Genomic DNA, 17322 nt, shown 5'->3' on the forward strand with positions numbered 1-17322 from the left:
CTGGCATAAGCAGTCAACAAGAGACTGTCTCAAACAAGGTAGAAGGCAAGGGCCAACACCCAAGGTCAACAGGTTGTCCACTGACCTCCATAAGGGTGTCATTGCACGTGTGCCCCCCCACAGATAAAAAGAAAAAAATTATACTTAAAAATTTTAGTTACGGAAGAGAATGCAAAGCACGTATCCCTGAACAGGACACCTATGTCAAACCTCTCCTCCCAGGATCAGGGATCTCTGCAGAAGAGGGGCAGAAAGACTGTAAGAGCCAGAGGTGGTGGATGACCGCAAGGAAACAGTCTTCCAAACACCCGGTCAGTTACTTATATGAACTCTCAGCAATGGTGACAGCATGCACAAGACCCATACAAGCTCAAACCAGACAAAAGAAAATATCCCAGCACAGACATGAGGACGTGGGCGAGAAGCTCCAACACCACCTAAGGAAATTGTGGCAACAGGTGGCTGCTGGGAGGGGCAGAGACGGTCTCTTACAGGGACGGGACTCTTGGTAGGCTAACCATGCTCCAGTGGATGGACCTACACTGAAGGACATTTGGGGACACAATTAGACTTCTGAGGTTCTGATAGGGGAGGGGATTTAAATACTTTCAAATCATGCTGTATGAAAATCGCACCAATTCAACAAAAAGTGTAAAAAATTGTTACATATTTTACTATGCGCTTACTATTCTTTATATGTCCTTGAGTAGATTTGTTGGAAACTGAAAATGAGCTCCCTAGGTCCAGAGTTTTTTGTAGTTTTGCTTTCCACTTAAGAAAAGCACCCAGATGCAAAGGCAGCTGCATGTGTGGCATCCGACACCTTCCCTATTTAGTATAAATGCCAACAAACCTAGACCAAAGTCCTCCTGTCCTGTGTCACAACCATCTTCCCTAAGAAATCAGCAGGCTTGACACTTTGACAGCTGATTCATCCCTTCCTGTCCTCCTGAGCTGAAATTCTCATGCAGGTTCCACGGCTGTCCTGGCTTTGATGAGGTTTGTGGCCTGAGCTGTCAGACTCCAAGTCAGCTTTGAAGGCAAGGCCCCACCATGTGCTTTAGAAAGATAAGGGTACCAGCATCTGGGGCCCATAGCAGGGAGGAGAGGAGACGGAAACAGTTTAAGGAAAATGTTTGCCATGGCCTGGGAGTGTAAAGAGAGGACGGAAGAAGACAGGTAGATGAACAGTTAGGATGCACTTGCCTGGTCCAGGCTCATCAAAGTGAAACACTAATCAGGACTCTGTTGCTGATGTGTGATTCGTCTATCCTTAGGGCAAGGCAGACACTGAGACTAAGATTCTGCTGTCTGGAGCTCTTCTAGGAGCTGCGATGACTGTCTCAGGCCTTACCTTACAGAGACAGTCACTGGGGATGGTGGAGGGTAGATTCCAGTACAAAGGCCATGGCACAGTGTCAGAGAGCAGGCTGGAATTATACATAGGGTATTCTTGGAGTGAAAAGGAACAACATCTTTTAAAGGTCTTTAAAAACCAACCCTTAAGAGTCCATGACATTTTTACAACAGGCATATCCATATATTGGGGGGATTTACAGTGGGGAACACTTATTGTTACAGAGGTGGATTTGAGCAGCATTAAGGGGAACATACCCTAAATCACTATCATTAGCTATAGAAAGGAAGCTTTGGAGTTCTGGAATTTGAGGAGTTATGGTGTAGGATGGAGTCAGTGCTGACCAGAGGAGAGGAAAGTTTACCTTTGTATTGATCAGCGTTGGAAGTACTGCGATTTTCATTGAGCAACTGAATGAGACACCCTCTGTATTAAAAAAGATAGTCAGGCTAAATCTGGGATATTTGGTGAAACCACCAGCTGGTTTTATAATGTTATGCCTTGTTGTCATGGTGAGGGATGGCTGATGTTAGTTATCATATGGTGTGGTCAGCTGTGGTGGCTGACATTGTCAGGCAGTGTGGTGGCTGATGGCATCACATGGCGTGGTGCCTGATGTCACGGTGTGTGTTAGTGCATTCATCTGGCATTCTCTTAGGGATCCAGGGACTGTAGCCACACTGTGGCGAAGACATCGGAAACAAACCAGAGCCCTGGGCGCTTGGTTGAAGTTCTGTCTTGGGTACCTGAACCTGTAAAACTGAGTCGGTGTCTCAGACTTTTTCTGTTTTTCCCCCAGTAGCTTCTTTCTTTGGAGGTCTAATTAAACATGAAGAAATGTCGTGTTTCAGGAAAATCTGTCTCTGGCTCTGGTCCGCTGTTCCACAGCATAAACCTCTGTGTAATACCTCGATGCTCAGGACTCAGATGCTGTCTACTGAATCAAAGGGGAGACAACCGAGGCAGAAATGCTTGCTGGACTGAGGCTCTGATGGACATGACAGATAAAGTGTTGGCCTTTCATGCTCAGATCCTGGGGTTTCAGCCCCAGCTCTAAAGATGTGACCAAAACCAAATCAAAACAAGAAACTTATGAAAGATGTTTTTTAACAAAAACCTATGTCATATACAATTAATATTTGTGACTTCATACCGGATCATGATAGGTAAGTCCAAGCAGTTAATGTGTACTAGGAATTTAATTTGCGCCAGGCATGGTTTTGATGAAATTTCCATGACCCCATGGATTATGCACTTTTACTCTGCAGAGCTGGAAGCTCAGCAGGGACGATGGCAAGCAACAAGCAGAATTGGAATTCATAAGATATTCCTAACTGCCAAGGCAAAGCTGGTTTTCCAACAGCTCATCCCACTTAAGGCTGGAGAAGGAGGTATCTTAATGTTAAAATCTGCATCCGTCTAATTGCATCATAGAACTTGGATGCACTTTTGGTCCAAGGAAGGATGGATACATTCCTCCATCCCTATATTCACAGAAGGAAAATCTGGTTATTCAGCTTCTTCCATAAACATTTCCCCTAATCCCAGGCACCTTCAATCGCTCACTCCATTAAAGGTGGTTAACCTCACAGTCTACATTCCAGGAGCCTGTGTGTCTGAAGGGAGGGCAAGCTGATCGTTTTCAAGCTCTTTAAATCTAAATTTGCTTAGCTCGTTTCCATCTTACATCTCTTATATGTTCATTGGACGTTAATGTCTCCTGCTGAGGGGTGCCATGGAGATGGAACGGTAGCAATAAATAGAATGTGTTTCTTAAACTTGCCCTGTGTGCCAACCACTGTGGTGAGGAGGAGGCATACACCATCACCTTTAATCTTCAACCCGAAAAGCTGGGAATTCTTAGCACCAAACACCAATGAGGAAACCAAGACTCAGTGTGGTGTAAAACTTTGCTCAAGGGAACAACACCATAAAGTAGAATAGAAGTGAGATTCAGACCAGGGTTTTGTTCTTGGATGCTGTTTTCCTCCCGCAGCACACTACCTCCTTAGACTACAAAACATGGCAGACATGTTGGACTTTACCACTTATACCTAATTTGAGAACTGAGGCTATGTACTGCACTCTGGTTATTTGAAAACATATACCTTGTAAGTGTTTGAACACACTGTTGAATAGACCATGGGATTGTACGATGTGGACTGGGGAGAATTTAAATTAATAGGACAATTATTGGCAGCCAGGAACCTTCTAACCCCGCTTGGCTGTTCCTTCCCGGTGGACAGGGGAAGCAGGGGAAATGGATGTGTCTGCATCCATAGCCATTTGTGTAGGAGACCTGTAAAGATCTCCTGAACTATAAGTCATCTTTTGGATAAGATCACATTCAGACAGATTGAATTTGTATTCCCTTCCACACAGATCGGAATCAGTGATGTGCTTCCCCCCAACTCTGCCCTCCTGTGCAGAATGAAAATCCTCTTAGTAAATCTCCTTGAGTTTCTCAAAGGTATTTGGCGACTTTTTGGAAAAAGCAACAGGATACGAAGACACAGAGCTTGCCTCCGGAGGCTGAAAAAACCAGGCTTGGGATCTAACACTGGGAATGGATTTAAGGGGGAAAATATATTCAGTTCCTACACCCAGCAACGTGCTTGTTCATTTGGACATTGCTGACTGAGCACTTACCTCCTAAGGGGCCTATCTCATACAAGGCCTTTCGTCAGAGATCAGAAAAACTGAGGGTCAGTCAAGATGGCTAGAAGGATGTTCTAGGCAGCAGGGATGGCAGAGCCCAAGACTGTGAGGTTTGAGAGTGTGGGTGGGTCTGAGGGCTCGCCCAGGCAGCCAGCATGGCTGGAGTGGACGGGAGTGATGAGGGGAGACCAGCCAGCATGGGACCTGTGGGCCGAGGTTTACTTAATTTCAATTTTGATGCAACCACTGGTGTTGGTGCAAAAAGGGAAAGAGAGTGTGCAAAATGCAACACTCTGAGAGCTGGTGACAAGTAAAGGACACGCGACGGAATCAGGTCTGCACCAAAGTTCCGGGCACCGGGGTTCTCGATGGCCTGTGGGGGACGGGAGGGTTCAAAGGGGACTTCCAGATGTTTCTTCTGAGCAGGTGGCGTTTCCACTGACGAAGGAAAGAAGACATTTCAGGTGGGAGTCCAGAAGTCTGATTGAGAGCATGGTAGGAGTCAGGTACCTCTGAGACATTTAAGTACATCGTATGTAGGATGTTAACTGTGAAAGTAGGGAGGGGAGAAGAGAAGCCCAGCTCAGGACTTAGAGTTTGTGAGCTGAGTGTGTACAGATAGTCCTGAAGGTCTTTGGACTGGACTGACTTATTTAGAGCTTTAATATATATAATAAAGAGATTATAGTTGATCCATGGAATGCTCCGACGTTTTAAGATTCAGAAGAGAAAAGGAGTTTGAAAATAGTTCCCATTTAAATAAGTAGAGGGAGCTGTAGAGATAGCTCAGTGGTTAAGAGCACTTACTGCTCTTGCCAAGGACCCAAGCTCAGTTCCCAGCACCCAGGTTGGGAAGCTCACAACTCCCCGTAACTTCAGTTCCAGTGGATCTGATGGCTCTGGCTTCCAGGGCACCCGTACTGTCATGCATATACCTGTATATGCAGACAGATATACACACACATAATAAAAAATAAATCTTAAAAAAAAATTTTACGCACACAGACATGCACAGACCCATACATATAAGACACACACATGCACCCACAGGGACGTGCACATGCACAGACACATCCACGCAAGCACACACATGTATGCACACACACATAGACAAACAGGCACACTCAGACACACAGACACATACATAGACACCCCCCCCACACACACAGGCACAGACATGCACACTTGAACCTCTCTTCTAGATGGCCTCTGTGAAGAAGAGTCCGTGTTTGAGAAGGGATGACATTGAGCTTTTCATAGTTAATCAAGACACCCAAGGAGGCCCCGCAGAGAAACATCACCTCTGCTCTGTCTTGCTGGGACAAGCAAATGACTTTGGAATTTTAGACGAAGATGGAGTATGAACTGAGACGCTACCATGGGTGGAAAAGGAGAGGTGGGAAACTTTTATGATGTGGTCTCCTTGTGATTATTAGTATCACACATTCTCTCCACAAAGCACTCTGGCAACTATGCGAAGCAGGAATGGAACACAGGAAGCACACTGACAACTGTTACAGGCAGCTTGGTTCACTTTCTCTAGTTTTTTTTTTTTTCATTCACACATAATTGCCTAAAAATCTGGGAATGTACGGCATCTACATTATTATAATGTCTATATTGCATTTACATCATTGTAATCAGATACATTATATATAATGTATATAATGTAGCTACATTATTGTAATCGGGGCTGTATTGCATATTTATTAGTGTATTTTGCTTTCCTGCTTGATGCCACAGCAGGGGTTTGTGGGGGAAGGTTCATTTTTCATATTTCCAAGAGGAGAGTGATGTTGGGAGAGGAGGTTGTGTCAGAGTGAGGACTGTGGGGTCCAGTATCTTCCATCCAGGCAGAGTGATGACTGTGTAGAACAGAGAAGCTGCAGACTCCCAGTGCCTTGGTGACTGATCCCCTGACTGTGCTACCAGCAGGACTGACATAACACGACAGACAGATGGACGCCTTGTTTATTTGTTACGTCAGGGTAGATGCCAGGTACACTTTCTGAGTGGCTGGAGAAGGGTTTGTTTTTCATCACTAGATGGAACAGGGTACAGAGATCAGAGATGTTTGGCTGATATCTACCAACATAAATGGGCAATGAAGTTAATTTATCACACAAAGTAGATTGTTTTACTGAATTACTCAGCTTGCCCTTCCTTGGAGCTGATAAAGAAAAATATCATCCTGTTTCTTCCTGTTTTTGATTTTTGTGGGGGCGCAGTCTAGACTAACACACACTAACCAGACTGAATGCAGGAATTTCCCCTCTGAATCTGTGCACATGGTGAAAATCATTTAAGTTTATCAGTGAAGTGCTCCAAGTCCGACCACAGTGAAATCACTCCTACTGATGTTTTCACAGCATGAATTACCACTCAAAGAAATACTCAATACGATCAGATTCAGATAGATTGGTAAGACTTGTGCCAGTAAAAGTCTTTAAAATCAAGGAAAACAGTAGCTCCCACTTGCCAACTTCTGCCAGCAGTTTGAGAAGTCCAAGCTGTCTCTTTCTAGATACAGATTCTTCACTGTTTAGCACAACTGACGAGAGACTGGGACTTTACAAGGTCAAGGTCACACACTCCATGGACCACAAAGAAGCAGAAAGCTATATCTTAGCCATCAATCATATCAGGAATTCCAATTATTCATGACCATGTGCTCCTGGTCACAGAAAGACCAGCCAGGACAGATCAGCTGGCTCAGTGTGTCACACTGTTATGAGAAACTGACACACAACTTCAAGCCTCGCTGTCTCCCACCATGGGGCAGCGATGTGAACGGTACTGCATATACAGGAGTTCACAGACACAGGCACTCAAGCACATCAGAGAAGCATCAAAGCCCCACTCAGCCTTAATCCCAGTACTCAGTTGAAAACAAATACAACATAGTTGCCTTCACACTTTTTTCTAGTTAACAGCATCAACAGACGCTACCGATGCATGTGGAGAATGTCACTCTAAGTGGAGATTCTTTAAGGATCTTTGCCCCTGTTCATCACAGCTAAATCAACGCATCACAACCTAGAGTTTTTCAAAATAGAAAGCAGCATCTTTATACCTGGGAGTTTGTGAAGTCCACTGGGAAAGGATGCAAAGAGGAGGACTGCTCTCCCTCCACACCGGGGGTCACACGCAATGACGGAAGGAAACGGGCACGTCAGATCAAATTGCAGAAATGTGGGTTTTGGATCATTCTGCTTTTGCCTCGGAAATCTTGGCCAGGGATTTGCTACATTTCCTTTTCAGACAGTTTTATAGATCCCTGTAAAGTACGGGGCGGTGTAAGCTCCTGGTCAAATCTGCTCACTGCCCCCTGGACTTTGGAACCAAGGGTCTCTCTCATCCTCAAGGAGAATTATGCTTTTAAGCTATCCGTTAGCAAAATAAAAACACGAAAGGTAAAAGGTCAAGTCCTTAGCCTCCACCAAATCACCATTTCCATCTGCAGCACCGCAGTTTTTCAAAATCAAGAATAGGGACCAGGAGAAAGCCCCTTGTTTGGTCTCAAACTCATCTGCTTTTAGTAAAACAATTAGCAAACAGTGAGGATCAGCCTCTCCATATGCAAGATGGACGAAGGAACCCAGTTTTCTTTTATAGATTAAACCCCAAATAGTTCTTTTGGGGGGGAAATCCATCATCTTCCAAATGACCCTCTGACCACCAAAGCATACTGACCACAGGAATAAAATATTTACCTAACAGGTTTCAAGTCTGGAGGATGGCTTTCTCCTCTATTTTTCCTGGCTCTGCCTCCCACCCATCAAAGTCCTCCCTCGGCCCTTCCTTAGCCCATCTGGCTCCACTGGTTAGGAGCAAACTGCTTTCCCCATGACCTCTAAGCCTTCCACTCCGCCAAAAGCAACGTGGAATGCACGCTCAGCAGGCTGTGAACCAGCCTGAGCCAGTCTGTCCGCGAGGCTTTTCTGCCATAAAACCTCACACTGTCCACCGCGTTTTGGTCAGCTCAGAGCTCCAAGCTGATAGGACCCCACGCCCTCCAGCCTCTCCCTCGCACCTGGCTGCAATCCCGGACCCACAGGGCACCGAACAGACACACAAACAAAAGCAGCAAGCAGCAACAGATTCCTTTGTTTGACATGCAAATCCTACCTCTGGTGGCTGTCACATCTTCCTCAAAAGCCAAGCTTAATTTTTAAGGATGGTGATCCCGCGCAGTCCTCGGGCTTTGCCTCCTCGCTGGGCTGGCAGCCTTTGTGGACCATTGATGTCATACTCTCCTAACTCAGAGCTTTAACACTCCTGGCTCAAAATGTCTGAAAGAGTTTGGGAGGACAATAGGAGTGACGGGCAGCCTAGATAGCCATGCCTAGGGTTAGTTACCCGAAGCTCCCTGGAAGCTGCTTCAGACTGTTTTTAAAGCGTGCCGGAGGTGGGATTTATTAGCCTATGATAGGCACGCTGCTTCTGTTTTTATTAAATACTGTAATAGGCTGTCTGCTAGCATGCCTGGGATAGGTCCAGCATCGTTTCCCCACTGCTTTCGAATTCTCATATTGGAAAAGGAGTGAGCCTGCTCGACTTCTTTCCCTCCGACAACACCCTGCCTACTGGATCAGATTCCCAAAGCCTCTAACAGCAGGAGAAAGAACTCTACTAAATAAGGTTCTCTACAGGGAAAGGGAACTTGGGAGTAAATGCCTTTGGGATCCCCCAAAGATCTTCTTACTCCCAGCAAGGGACTCTGGCTCTTCTCAGCTAGAAAAACAAACAAACAAACAAACAAAAAACAACAACAAAAAAACCAAGCTATTACTAAAGCAAGGAGAAAACATCTGTTCAAAGAATGAAAGTTATCCAGCTAAATGTCCTTATGGTATATATTTATTTACATAATGTCTCAAATGCTGTATCAAATGGAAAACATGGGCCACTGAGTGGAGTAAGTCATGACAACAACGTGGATTGGATCACAAAGCCCTGTGCTCCAGTTTGAGGCCACACACCACCCTCCATTATTGTTGATGCAAAAAGAATGAATGTCCTGTGGAGGGGCTGGGACGGGTGCACTGTCTTGATGCCTTTGCACAATCCTGATTATGGCAGATGAAGACTTTCCAGACAGCAGGGAACTGTGTGGCTGGAGAGAATTACCCTGAAAAGTCTCCTTCCAAAGAGGAAGGCACAAGTTCTTGGCAGAGAATGTGTTATGCCCCCATTCCCCAGGTTGAGTCCCTTTCTTCTGTTTTTCTTTCTCTTACTCCTACAACCCTGGGTGCCATGGTTTTGTAGTAGTTACTATGGAAACTGAGTGGTCGGCTCCAAGAGAGGGGGCTTCCAGAGCAGCAGATGTGATCTGGATGGAAACATTCCATATGGGGGCTTGGGATGGAAACTAGGTGGAGGGCAACAAAGTGAGCCACTGGACTGGAAGCTGAAGGGCGGAATTACAAGTCACACCTGCTTAATTACTAATCATTTTGCTATCTGGAGGTGCTGCAATGACCTGATCCACATTCTACTCTATGCGAGAACTGAACATTGGAATTGCTCATGAAAGACATTGCTTTCCCTCCTCTCTCTTTTCAAAGCTCCTGGCTGTTGGTTTGAATATGCCCTGATTGTATTTGAATTTTGGTTGTTACTTGACGGGCCAAAGTTTCTTTTGGGAATAAAATGTGATTTGGTGGGGAAAAAAAAGTCTCCTTGTGTCACAAACCATAATCATATTTCATTCTAATTGAGTCTCCTTATGGTGATTTCCTTGGAGCAAAATCTGAGTCAGAATACTCCGCAATTCGAGCTTTGCAGGATGAGCCTGTCCACTGAGTTGCTACAATGGAGAAAAGACTTCTTTCATATTTTAAATTCTTCAGATTCTGTTTCTAGATCGTCTACAAGCCACCTGAGATCATCTGAGAGCAATTATTTCTTACCAGAATCATTATATATTCACAGTTCTAAGGATTCAAGAAATGTATGATTATTGCCTTAAGTATCTTACTTCCACTGTTTAAATTGGACTAATTCATACCACCGGAGTGAGGGCACAGACATTCCAAAATGAAACGACTGAGAAGAAACTCTTCAGGGATGTATGGAAATCCTGTTTTTGTAGGCAAGCATATCATCCAATATTTGTAATGGAGAAAGGATTATGCCAGGAGAAAAATATGTTTATGATACTGTCTTTAAAAATGTGGGAAGTTGTATAAATCACACCCCAAGTATCTTTCCAAATGATAGGCTGGATACCACTGGAAGTACTGTGTGTGTGAATTGGAGGGAGGGGTAGAGGAAGAGGGAGAAGAGAAAACAGAAGAGAGGGAGGCAGATGGGGAGGAGGGGAGGGGAGGCTCCCAGTCGGAAGCTGACCCGTTGGACCCTCTGCAGCCCTCCTGTGGTTAGTCATCTCCAACCCTGCCATCTGTCTTCACACAGTGAGAGGTGGGACAGGCCAGGGATGTTAGGGATGCTTTAATGAGGTTCTGTACCTGAAAGATTAGAGGAAGTGTGTTGTCTAGACCTCTCTAAGCAGGAAGCGATGGTGAGTGCTCCCCTCAGCAATGGCGAGTGCTCCCCCTGGTGTGTGGTCAGGTAAGACAGTTTCCTGAAGAGGAGGAGGAACATGAACTGAGGGAAGGAAGAAAAGAAGGGAGACAAAGAAATCTAAGAGGGAGACCGAGGGGCAGGGTTCTCCAGGTGGCCCAGCATTGAAAGGGGGCATAGGCTTTGGAGTGAAGAGACCTGGTTTTGAAACTGTTAGCCTGGCTGAGCATCCTGTGGGGAATGAAAGGTCTGCAATGTTATTGCAAGCCTGCAGGGATGTGGCATGGGTACATCATCAGAGGGAAGTAAAGCTCTTTACAAAGAGAACTCCTAAAATAAATGTTGGCTATAACTGAACAGAGAGAGAGAGAGAGAGAGAGAGAGAGAGAGAGAGAGAGAGAGAGAGAGAGAGAGAGAGCCCTCTGAGAGCTCCCTCACTCCTCCAAGAGAGAGAGAGAGAGAGAGAGAAGAGAGAGAGAGAGAACAAAATACTGGACTGGGGGTGCAGACGAGTCCTACCAGCTAGAGAGGTTCCCTTGTTTGCCTTGTGGATCCCAGGGACTGTTTCTTTAGTTCTACTCCATGCTGAAGAATCAGACAATAGAATGTCTTTCAGGTCCACTCCTTCAGGAAGAGAAACTGACACCAGGTATGTTGAAAGCTTGCTCTATCACTTTGAAAGCAGCCAACGCGAGGACCAAGGCTTGTCACCAGCATCGCCTTCCCTTGTAGCCCCCTGGAGAATGAAGTGTGGGCCAGCAAAAGGCGGGCTCTGAAGTGATATTTTAGAGTTGCGTCATCAGCCACATTCAACAAGAACGCTCGGTACCTTTGTAACTTGATAACAATTCCACAGCATCTGCTCTCTGAATGCACAGGAGAAAACTTGTTCTGGAAAGAATTTGTGTGTGTTAACAAATATTAGGTTGAGAACCACAGACTGGGTGAGGGGCAGATGATCATGCGCACACAGCTTCCAGCTTCCAGTACACACAGCTTACAGGCGCTGCCAGCAAGTGGAATGGTTTAATGAATGGAAGGATGGATGCAAATTTCATTATGAGTCATCACTATTAAAATGAAAATTTGATAGATACATAACTAGAAGATGTAGCTATCTGTTACAGATCCAAGTGATAATTATATTTTAGAATGTATTATTTACACTCTGAATAACACAGTGAGTACATTTGCTCTGTTCCATTTTTCTAAGAACAACAGAAAGTTTAGAACTCCTACCTTCCTGTTATCCTGTGAGTGCTGATGCTGACACACTCCAAAGCAAGTTTCCTTCCACTTTAGATGCAAAAAAACAGAACATTCTCTAGTATAGACTGAACCATATAACCCTAAGAGGGTTATATTAAATTAAGAGGAAGTTGAAAAAGCTTATTCATGAGTTCATAATTCCTGAAGGTTTACATGTATGTTTATATTTACCTACTTTTTCTTTTAGACAGGGTCTCATTATGTAGCTCAGGCTGGTCTAGAATTTACCATGTAGCCAAGGCTGTCCTCAAACTCATGACAATCTTCCTGTTTCAGCTTCCAGAGTTATCCAACTCTGTTTCCCAATATCAGTTTTAGTCCTCAGAATAAAATTATTAAGAGGAAAGGTAAATGTGTGTGTGTATGTGTCTGTGTGTGTCTGTGTCTCTTGGTGTGCATGGGGAGGTCAGAGGACGACGTTGGGTTTTGTTCCTCAGGTACTATCTACCTTTTGTTTTGAAACAAGTTCTCTCACTGGCCTGGAACTCATTAAGTAGGCTAGGCTGGTATGCTGGCTGGTTCACCAGCCCCAAGGATCCTCATCTCTCTGCCCCAGCCACCCAGTGCTAGAATTGCAAGCATACATTCACATGCTTGGCCTTTTCTTTTTAGAAATGGGTTCTTGGGATCGAACTCAGGTTCTCATACTTATTTCGTAAGTGCTTTACTGATGGAGCCATCTTCCTAGGTCTGGGGTAAATATTAAAAGCTCTGACCCTGTGGATGGGGGCCGAAGATGAGAGGGTCAAATGGTTCCCTCAAGATCAGTTAGCTTGTAAGTCTGTCCTATAACAACGTCATGGTTGACTTGGGTTGTCAACTTCATACACTTGGGAAGAGGTCATCTTAATTGGGCATTTCCTCTATTGGATTGGTCATTTTCTTGATTGTTGAGTGAAGTGGGAGGGCTCAGCCCACTGTGGGCAGTGCCACCCCTAGGCAGGTGGTCCTGGGTTGTATAAGAAAGTAGGCTGAGCAGAGGCCAGGGGAGCAAGCCAGAAAGCAGCATTCCTCCATGGCCTGTGCTTCAGCTCCTGCCTCCAGGTTCCTGCCCTGAGTTCCTGCCTGACTTCCTTCAAAGATAGACTGTGCCTTGAAGTATAAAATGCAATAAACCATTTCCTCCCCAAGCTGTTTTCAACCAGAGTGTTTTATCACAGCATCAGAAAGCTAACTAGGACACTCAAAATCCCACGTCCTTGTATTTGATGAACATTTAAACCTAGCTTCTAACATTTTTACTAGGCAAAAGCTACTTTGTGGTATTCAAAGGAGAAGACAGAGACTAAGGGAAAATATTTGCAGATGCTGTGATGGCAGGAGTATGATCCAAAACATACAGAGAACTCTTAAAACTCCCCCAAAAGGAAACAAACAACCCAATTAAAATCATGCCCCAAACCTAATAGATGCTCTCCAATGAAAAGATGTTCCACACCGCGTTACAGGGAAATTCAAATTAAAACAAAACCTATGGGAGTGACCAGTGTAGGTATACCACAGGCATGGGCTGATACCCAAGACAGGCAGGCATAGGGGCTTTTCGTTCACTGCTCTGAGGACACCCACGGTGTGACCACTTGGGAGGATGATGTGGTGGTTCAGAGTGTATATTAAAATCCCGCAAGCACGGCACTGTCGCACTTTGAAGTACCCCTCAACAAAGTGTTGCAGAGCAGTGGAATGGGAGGTGGCATTGTGAAGAGAAGATCGTGAGAGTGCGCGCTGCCCCAGGGGTCTGCCCCCCCCCCCCGCCCCGCGGAAGGGCCAACACTGTTGCCAAGGAGTGAGTGCGCTATGGCAGGCATGGGTTTCATTTTAAAAACAAAGTTTGAAGCTTCTTTTTTTGTTTTTTGTTTTTTTAAAAAAAGCCTTCTACCATTTAGCAAGACATCCCTCCCTATGGAGAGACCCTTCAACTTTGAATTTTGAAGCCCCCAGAACTGTGTGAAATTGATCTCTGTTCTTTTATATGTTACCCAGTCTTCAGAATTCAGTTACAATAGCATAAATGAACTAAGGCACACAGCCTCCATCCATCAGCCAGCCTTCTTGGTATCTACCCAAAGGGGTGGAAAACTTACGTTCCCACAAAAAACAAACAAACCATAATTTATGACAGCTTTCTTCATAAGTGCCTGTGGTGGTTTTAATGAAAATGTCCCCCATAGGCTCCAAGTATTTGGACATTTAGTCTCTAGATGATGATGATGCTGTTTTGGGAGGTCTTAGGAGGTGTGGCTATCCTGGAGGAAGCACGTCACTGGGGGTGGGCTTAGAGAGTTCTTAAGCCTTGCTGGATCTCCAGTTGCTCTCTTGCTTCCTGTGTCTGCTGGAAGATGTAGAGCTTAGCTTCAGCTCCTCCAGCCACCTCGGCCTCCCTGCCGTGATGGACTGTAATTCTCCTGGAACTGTAAGCTCAAACTCTTCCTTCTATAAATTGCTTAGGTCAGTGTTCCTATCACAGCAACAGAAAAGTGACTAATACAGCTCCCAAACTCAAAATTAGCCAAGATGTACTAGGTACACTGTGCTCAACACTGCTAAAGCAGATGGAAAGACAGGAAACTTAAATATGTCGGTAAGTAGAAGGACCAGTTAGAGAAGACTAGGTATTTATTCCAAATATCTGACCTTCTGGAACCAAAGTCTAGGGAGACAGGAAGCCAGCATTGTTTGCCAGAGGCTGAGGCATACGGGCGGGGGTGGGAGGGGCAGAGAGCATTTCTCAGGTCAGTGAAACACTCTGTATGGCACTGTAGTAATGAACACACAGCACTGCACATTTGTCAAACCGGTGTGGTATACGACATCAGAGCAAGCTTGACGTAACAGGCAGGCTTCAGACCATTGTGCTGCGTCAGTGTAGGCTCCTCCCGTGTAACAAGGCGTTACTGCTCCTGTGGAAGTCGGTGTTACTGGCGGAAGGGCTGTGCTTGTGTAGAGCAGGAAGCGTAGATGCAGGGAGACACTTTGAGCCTGAAATGTCTCTAAACAAGTGAAGTCTTTATAGAAGACTGTGGAGCTTCAGCGATCCCATCTGAGTACATCCCCAAAGAAAACGAAACTAGTATGTATGACACGTCCATACCCCCATATGTACTGCAACACTATACACAAAAAGCTGAAGAATGGAGGGGGTGGAGACATGGCTCAGCAGTTAAGAGCACTGGCAGCTCTTTCAGAAGAACTGGGTTTGGTTCCCAACACCTCATGATTGTTAACAACTGTCTATAACTCTAGGTCCAGGGAATCCGACACCCTCTTCTGACCTCCTCGGGCATTGCATGACATGGGTACAGTTACACACATGCAGAGTCAGTGGTCATACACATAAAATAACAATAATAAATAAGCATTTAAAAGCTGCTGAATGGATAAAGGAAAGAGGCACATAGTCATAATGGAGTACCTAGCTGTAAAAGAACAAACACTTGTCACTTTCAAAACAGGCATTAAACTGGAGAACGTGAATTAAGTGAAATAAACCAGGCAGAGAGTTAGTTCAGCTGTGACGTTCTCACATGCAGGTGGGACCTGTAAAAGTTAGAACTAGTGGTGATTGGCAGAGGCGGGGACAGTGGGAAGGAGGGAAAGTTCAGGAAGTGGGATCAGTAGGTACTAACTTAAAGTTGGAAAGAACTAAGTTCAGGTGTGATATGCACAGCAATTTGATTATAGATGACAGACTTCTGTGTATTTTGAAAAGCTAGAAGGAAGGAATTTGAATTTTTCGCTATAAGTAAGTGAAACAAATGCTCGAGGAAATGTGATTGCTCTGATCAATCCTATTCATAATCAATATACCCCAGAGTGCCCACAAAGGTTTCTATTTTTTTCTTTTCTATATCCATTAAAATTAGTTTAAGAGGTGAAAATAAAGTCTTAAAAACATCTTAAAAGCATAAAATCAAGGCAATTGCATAGATTTTTCTGTTTGGCAGATATGTGCTTTTTAGAATATTTCACAGCAGTTTGTTTTCAAGCAAGGTAGGTTAAAATCTTTTTTTTAAAAAGATAAGCCATAGATCATCCTAATTCTTCTCATTACAAACTTGACATTGAATAATTCTCTATTAAGACTATCTGAACAGGACTCCTGGTTTCTCGGTTAGAGGCACAGACCCTTCTGGTTATCTGGTTCTCTCTGGTTTTCCTTCTCATCTTTATACATGTATGTAAGTGCACAATTAGAAGAGAAAGCCCCCGACCCACCAGCACCACTGGCCACGCGTCCCAGTGGGTTTCACCCAGAGTGGGAGGAGGTAGATGATAATGTAACACACTAGTTAACTTACCTGCATTTCTAGCCTGGCAGCAGCATTATTATCCCCGGAAGGGGACCTCCATCCCCTTTCCACCAACACACAGATGTCCAGGGCCCTGGCTTGGCTGCCCGAGCAGCACTCACGTAAGCTAGTTTAGTGCCTCTGAGGCCATCACTCTTTGGCTGAGCCATTGTGCTAGACAGGTAGGTGATTGCCACCCTTCCGAGGCCCGTCAGAGTATTGCACATAAATCAGCTTAAAATAAAACATAAAGGAAAGGATTGGCAGCTGTTGGAGTTTATTTCATTTGGCTTCTCCTACTTCCTGAGGCCTGGCTGTGATTTTTTAAACTGAGCCGAAACACAGACTACGTGAACACGGCGTCCTAGGCTGCTGTTTTTCTATGTCATTGCCGTGATCCCTGCTGCTTTTAATATGATGCGTAAATTAAAGGGCATCTGTCTTCTGAACAACATAAAGCCAACCCCTGAAATCTGTGTTGTAAAAAGCTCTGAGGTTGGGTAGGAAGGATAAGATTCCTGTGGGCTAGTGTTACATTCACGTGAGGGGTTGAGCAGCGCACTGCACGTTACTAGATTCTTAGGGGGAGAAAGAGCCATTGGTCAAAATGCTTTATAGCAAAGTGTAAGTGGTTATTATAAAAAGATCCAGTGCTACAAAAGTAGTAAAATTGTGATAAATGTATCTTTGGTATTTGGGGAATTTTTAAGAGTTTACTCCATTCTAGAACTCTGGAAAAGTCTTAACCATTTTGTCATTTCAAAATCTACATATAAAAACGACCTGCAAAGTGAATTTTGACATGTAGACTTCCACACTGAAACATGTTTGTAAAGTTGCTTTCATCAAGGATGGAAGTGTCAGTGCTCATTCTGTGAACAAGAACAGGTATATTGACTGGTTGACATTGGCTGTCAACTTGACACACCCTGGAAGCGGAACCTGAATTGAGGAATTTCTTCCATTGAATTGGCCTGTACCCATGTCTGTGGGGCAATTTCTTAATTGTTAATTGGTGTAGGAAAGCCCAGCCCACTGTGGGCAGTGCCATCCCTGAGCAGGTGGGCCTGGATTGTGTAATAAGAGAAGTGGTTGAGCACAGGCCAGGCCAGCACGGCAGTAAGCAAGTATTCCTCCACAGTCTCTACTTCAAATCCTGCCCCCGGCTCCTGCCTTGGCTGTCCACAGTGATGGACTGCGACCTGTGAGCCAAATAATACTTTC

At 44.8% G+C, this 17322-nt stretch overlaps 1 protein-coding gene across 1 annotated transcript in view; it reads right to left on the bottom strand.

The window, feature by feature from the left end:
• Kcnmb2 (potassium calcium-activated channel subfamily M regulatory beta subunit 2) overlaps window positions 1–8371 on the bottom strand; it is a 277623-nt gene extending 269252 nt beyond the window's left edge. The window contains exon 1 of the mRNA XM_017799521.1: window positions 8144–8371. The gene's annotated coding sequence lies outside the window, so the exon portion shown is untranslated. The remainder of the gene's footprint in view (window positions 1–8143) is intronic.
• Between the last annotated feature and the right edge of the window lie 8951 nt (window positions 8372–17322).

This window comes from Nannospalax galili, unplaced genomic scaffold (assembly GCF_000622305.1).
Source record: "Nannospalax galili isolate Female #2095 unplaced genomic scaffold, S.galili_v1.0 scaffold179, whole genome shotgun sequence".
Classification (NCBI taxonomy): Eukaryota; Metazoa; Chordata; class Mammalia; order Rodentia; family Spalacidae; genus Nannospalax; species Nannospalax galili.